The following is a 5,601-nucleotide window of genomic DNA, read 5'->3' on the forward strand; positions in this document are numbered from 1 at the left end:
TCTCAGCCATCAGAGACATATCTCTTTTGGCTTCATCTCTCTGATACACAAGAGATTTTTCCAGAAGAAAGGGAGGAGGAAAAAAAACTCTATAAAGCAGGAACACGTTAAAAGCACACATATTTGTCATTATATGCTACGCTGGCCTTTCTGAGGTCACCAACAGAAGAGAAGAGAAACTCTGGGGAGGAGCCAGCTTCCCCAGGCCCCTGGCACACAGCTGCAGCTCCAGAAGGTGTCCCAGGGAACCTGAACAGGTGGGGGCCACCTGACAAACTCCCTAAGGCAGATTTTTTAAAAGATAAACTCTTGGCTGACATGGGCAAGTTGGGTTATCTGCCTCCTATTCCTCCCCAATAGGGACTTTGTCAAAAGTGTGCTTAAGAGAAGGACAAAACCTGCCCTTCCACCGCCCAGCGTGATGGCACAAAAGGGTGCCCTGAGGCGTGCCATTTGCAGTCTAGACGCAATCCTTCCCCAGGAGAGAGGTGTGGAAGGGAAGGCGCACATGAGGCAAAACCACCCAGGAAACTGTCACAGACACAGTTCTGTAACATCTCTTAGATCCAGTTTACCACACGTTACTATCTTGGTCTAAATGCCTACGATTACTAGCTGAAGACAAGATTCCTAGAGATGTTGCCAGGCCTGGCATAGCTTTAAGAACAGATCCTGCCTGGTGAGAGCCAGAAGAGAAACCACACGTTCAAAAATGAAACAAGACTTTCAATGACGGTCAAGTAGCTCCTAACTGACCTGTCCTCTACAGGTAACAATTATAAACTCTGTGTAAAATATTTTAAAACTACCAAAAGGCGCTGGTAAAACAAAAATCAGGCAGAAGTTGGAGGGGAGTTAACATTGCATTTCTCCTGAATATAGACCGTAGTCAGTGTCTTACAGAATAGCAAATTTAAAGGAAACCCAACACCTCGGTGGCTTGAAGAATCAGAGAAAATGTGGATGAATGCAACAGCTAGAAAGTGATGACGGAAACCCCAGAAGGAAGAAAGTCACAGAGATTTATCCAACTTCTATGTATTAACTCTACCCAAACCTCTAGCTGGTCCTTCCACATACGTACCAAGGGAAGACTCCGGAAAGCCCAGCTAAGATTAAAAAATAGATTTCAGCTGCCCGTCAGGGGGGAAACAGTTTGAAGTATGATTTCAGCCAAATTAAAAACAAAAAATCAACACTCTTCAGAGGAACACAATAGAATTCAGAGTCTTTTCCAAATATGCACAATCTCAGGATATAATCTAGAATTACTAGACATATAAAGAAACAGGAAAATGTGATTATACTTAAAGAGAAATCTATGGAGACCACTGGTGAGATGACATTGTAGCTTTAATGGCCTGGAATAAGAAATCACTTTTCAGGGGAAGCTCTGCCTCTGAGATCAGATAGGCCTGGATCTGCGTCACAGATCTACCACTCCCAGTGTGTGGCCTTAAACAATTCCTTTACCTCTCTCCCTCCCTCCCTCCCTTTCTCTCTCTCTCTCTCTCTCTCTCTCTCTCTTTATATTCAGTGAGAGGAGGGGAGACAGAGATAGACTCCTGCATGCACCCCAACCAGGATCCACCTGGCAAGCCCACTAGGAAGCAATGCTCTGACCATCTAGGGCGTAGCCCCATTGCTCAGCAACTGAGCTCTTCTTAGCACCTGAGGTAGAGACCACGGAGCCATCCTCAGCACCTGGGGCCAACTCACTCCAATCAAGCCATGGCTGCAGGAGGGGAAGAGAGAGAGAAGCGAGAGGGTGAGAGGTGGAGAAGCAGATGGTTGCTTCTCCTGTGTGCCCTAACCAGGAATTGAACCTGGAACATCCACACCCTGGGCCGACGCTCTACCATTGAGCCAATGGCCAGGGCCTTTTACCTCACTGAGCCTGTTTTCTCATCTGCCAAAAGAGAGTAATACTGCCTTCTTCCCATTATTAATATGGAACCAAAGGAAATAATGAATATGAAAGTGCCTGGAACAGCATTTGGTATGTAGTATGAGCTCAATAACTGTTTGCTGACTCTAAATAATGACTCCCAAGTCAACAGTGCATCTCTGCCCCTCCCCCGGGAGTCTTCAAGCCCCTTGACACTTTATCTCCTTCAGCTCTTAAAATGGGAATGTTTTGCATTGCATGACATAAGTTCTGCGGAAATCTTTCTGACACATTCTAAGGGACAACCCACCCATCTAAATCATTGAAATGCACACATCCAGCCACGTCTTCACTAGGGCTTTTGGTGAGATTAAGAAAAAGCATTAAGGCCCCCTACCTAGAAGTCATTTTAGTAAGTGGTTATTTGAACAAAATGCTGCCTCCTCGAGCCCTGGACTCTGGAAGCTCCATCTTAAGTGGGAACACACTGGTCAGGAACTGAAATACCAAGATAGTCATAGCATCAGATGTTGTTCAGGACGGATGGTCTAGTCTCTCCATTGCAGACATGAGAATATAAAGCCCAGAAAGATGATTGGGGTGGATTCCCAAGGAAAAAGGAAAAATTTACCACCTTGACATGACAGGATATCAAATACCTATAAGGGAGGCTAAGGGAAGGGAATACTATTCCCATTTTTCAGGTGAGGAAACTAAGCCCTAGGAGGTGATGTGACTTGTTCCCTGGCACTCAGGCAAGCAATGTCTACGTGGGGCTCATCCCTGGTCTCTCCATCCCTGCCCCTCAGACCTAGCACCTCTACTGGACCACACACCTGAGAACGCACTTCTCGGAGTCCATCCCAGCAGAGGAAAGTGGACAGAAGCTGGGACTATCCAGGAAAACCGGGCTGAGGCGGTAGCAGGGGCCCCCCCACTGCTGGTTCCCATGGGAGCAAAGCCAGTCAGACTCCCACCCCACATCCACAGGGACCCATACATTTCTGGGGCTCTGACCTTAGTGATGGCCTTTGGAGTGTCCCTCTGGGCTTCTGGGGCTGGCTTTAGGTGGACAATCTCACCACCCTAAGACTGAGTGTTTGCCCAGGAAGACTGGAAAAAGCTCAAAAAGAAGCCTCTTGGACAACTAAGGTCTCTCTCTCTTTCTCTGTCTCTCTCTCTCTCGGAAGGCCAACAAATCCTCTTAATTCTGGCCCAGCCCCCCCACACACACACACACACACACACGGCTGGAGGACGTGTCTCACCTCCTCTGCCCTGACCTCTCTTCCCCTTGGTACCCAGCCAAGGCCTAGACCACAGGCAGACAAATTAGGATCTGTGGACTGGCCCCTCCCTCTGCTTCCTTAGGAGTCCTGCCCTCACTGGACTCTGCTTGCCCCGTTTGTCCCGGACACAGGCAACTTCCCACAAAGCTAATGGTCTGGGTGCTGAGGCCCAGTCCCACCTCTGCCTCCCGCAACTGCGCAGCCAGCCCTCAGACCAGCCCTCGGGCCTTCTCCTAGCCCTCCCCCCACCCCCGCCATGCTGCTATTCTGAACTGCTCACAAATTGTCAAATTTGACTCATTTTTTTCTTCATAAATCCAGAGACTCCAGCCTCCTGTTTGATTTGTGTTCCTAAATTATCCATGAGATGTTTAACGGCTCGGTGAACAGCCGAGCGGAGTTCCCCCTTGGCCTCTAGGAGAAGCCACCAGAGGCCAAGACAGGAGATGGTGGGGGCACCAGAGAGGAGAGAGGGGTCCAGCCTCCGGACGCGGAGGAAGTTCAGGGCATGCAGGAAGCTTTCAGAGAAGAGGGAGGGAAAGCCACCAGCTATGTCTGGAGGAGCCGCCCTGCCACCACCAAAGGGGACAGAATCAGAGGGAAGGTGACTTGGCAGAGGTCACACAGTCTGTTCCTGAAGTAATGGTAAGTTCCCTGGCATGTCTCTGAATCCAGGATCATCAATCCACAGAGCATTAAGGCTCTAAGAAAACTTTAGATTCATCCGATTTTCTTTTAGAGGTGTTTTTTTTTCATGGTAAAATATACATAACCAAGTTTACCTTTTGAACCATGTTTCAGTGTATGTACAGCTCAGTGGCATGGAACACAGAGCGCTGCGGTACAACCATCTCCACCACCCACCTCCGGAGCTCCCCCGACTGTACAGACTGACAACCCAAGTCCAGGAGGACAAAAGCACCGGCTTAAGGCTACGTAGCGTGTCCATAGCACAGGCCAGGGCAGAATTTATCCAACGAAGTGTCACCCAGAGGCAGACTCTTGTGGGGACAGGGGCTGAGTGTGTGCTCCGGAAGAGAAAGGGCCCCTCCCACAATTCTCCTCCACCCCCCAGGACCCCCACCTGACAGGCAACCCATCATCCTGAGCACTGTTCATGCCTTTCCTCTGTGCACTTGAGAAGCAGCCTCCCACCCGAAGGTTTACGGGGGGTTTATAGAAGCCATCCATCCCAGCTGAGAGGTTAAATACATCTATATAGTAGGTCCCCTTGACCCTGCTGCTCCTCCCACTTCTCACGAAAGCTCACTGAGGCCCTCCCTGACTCTTTGTTGTTGTTTTTCTTAATCAAAAACATCAGTCAACACCAACCCTCCTCCCTCATGTCGAGGGAGGGATGGGGTTCTGTTTAGACCCAGGGCTTGGATGTGACACAGGCTAGATTAGACCCTGGGAAGGGGACAGTGATAAAATACATCTCCCCAACACACACATATACACACAAGCATTTAATTACTGTGAGAAATCACTTCCTGATACTTCCCCTCTCTCTCTTTCTCTCTCTCTCTCTCTCTCTCTCTCTCTCTCTCTCCCTGCTCCAGCCAGATGGCTTTTGCTGGAATAGCTGTCCCCATAATACGCCCTCAGCCTCTGCCTGCATAATTCATATACAGGTAGGACTAGGTCTTGTAAGGAGGTTTGGAGTGAAATGGAAGAGCCAGGGAAAGCACCCAGGGCTGACAGTGGTAGGGGCTCAAGCCAGTCTACCAGCATGGGAGAGGAGAGAGTCTTTCTGAGAAGATACATTTAGGCTGAGAGCTGAAAGTGTTAAAAGACCATATCATGGGGAAAGGGGAGAGGAGGGGAGAGCTCTCCAGCAGAGGGATCAGCATGAGCAAAGGTCCTGAATCTGGGCCACAGGTCGTAGTTGCTGGCTCCCCACATATCTCTTCTTTGGAGGGTTTCCCTCTCCCTGCTCACCACTGCTCACCACTACCTCCTATCATGAGTGTACAAATAACACTTCACAACTGACAAGGAGTTACCCACAACCACCTGTGAGATGGATCCGAAAACATTATCTTAGAGATGAGGACAATGCGTCTGAGACATTGAGTGATACAGTCAGGGACAAGCCAAAGCTCCTCCCCTCCCTCTAGAGCCTATAACTTTTCCCACTCTCCTGGAGGCAGGATGGCTGAGGCCACCAGAGATGGGTCCCACCTCCTGCCAGAGGACCCTTCGTTCCCACTGTCCACCGGGCTCTTGGGGAAAGTCGGGGTCGCTGAGAGATACTCTCGTGAAGAACAGTTTAGCAGGAGAGGCCCAGGCCCCAGACCCAGCATCAGACTCCACATCCAGCCCCTCCCCTTTCTGGCTGAACTCCTGGGGTGCTCACTTCACCTCTCCCAGCCACCCTTTCCTCCTCTGTAAACTGAGGAAAATACGTTTCCCTCCTTGATA

The 5,601-nt window shown here is 49.7% G+C and overlaps 1 non-coding gene across 1 annotated transcript; it reads right to left on the reverse strand.

The window, feature by feature from the left end:
• Positions 1–1,805: 1,805 nt before the first annotated feature.
• Positions 1,806–1,880, reverse strand: TRNAP-AGG (transfer RNA proline (anticodon AGG)). The gene has a single exon. It is a non-coding gene; the product is annotated as a tRNA-Pro (tRNA).
• Between the last annotated feature and the right edge of the window lie 3,721 nt (positions 1,881–5,601).

Source organism: Saccopteryx bilineata, chromosome 2, assembly GCF_036850765.1.
Source record: "Saccopteryx bilineata isolate mSacBil1 chromosome 2, mSacBil1_pri_phased_curated, whole genome shotgun sequence".
NCBI lineage: Eukaryota > Metazoa > Chordata > Mammalia > Chiroptera > Emballonuridae > Saccopteryx > Saccopteryx bilineata.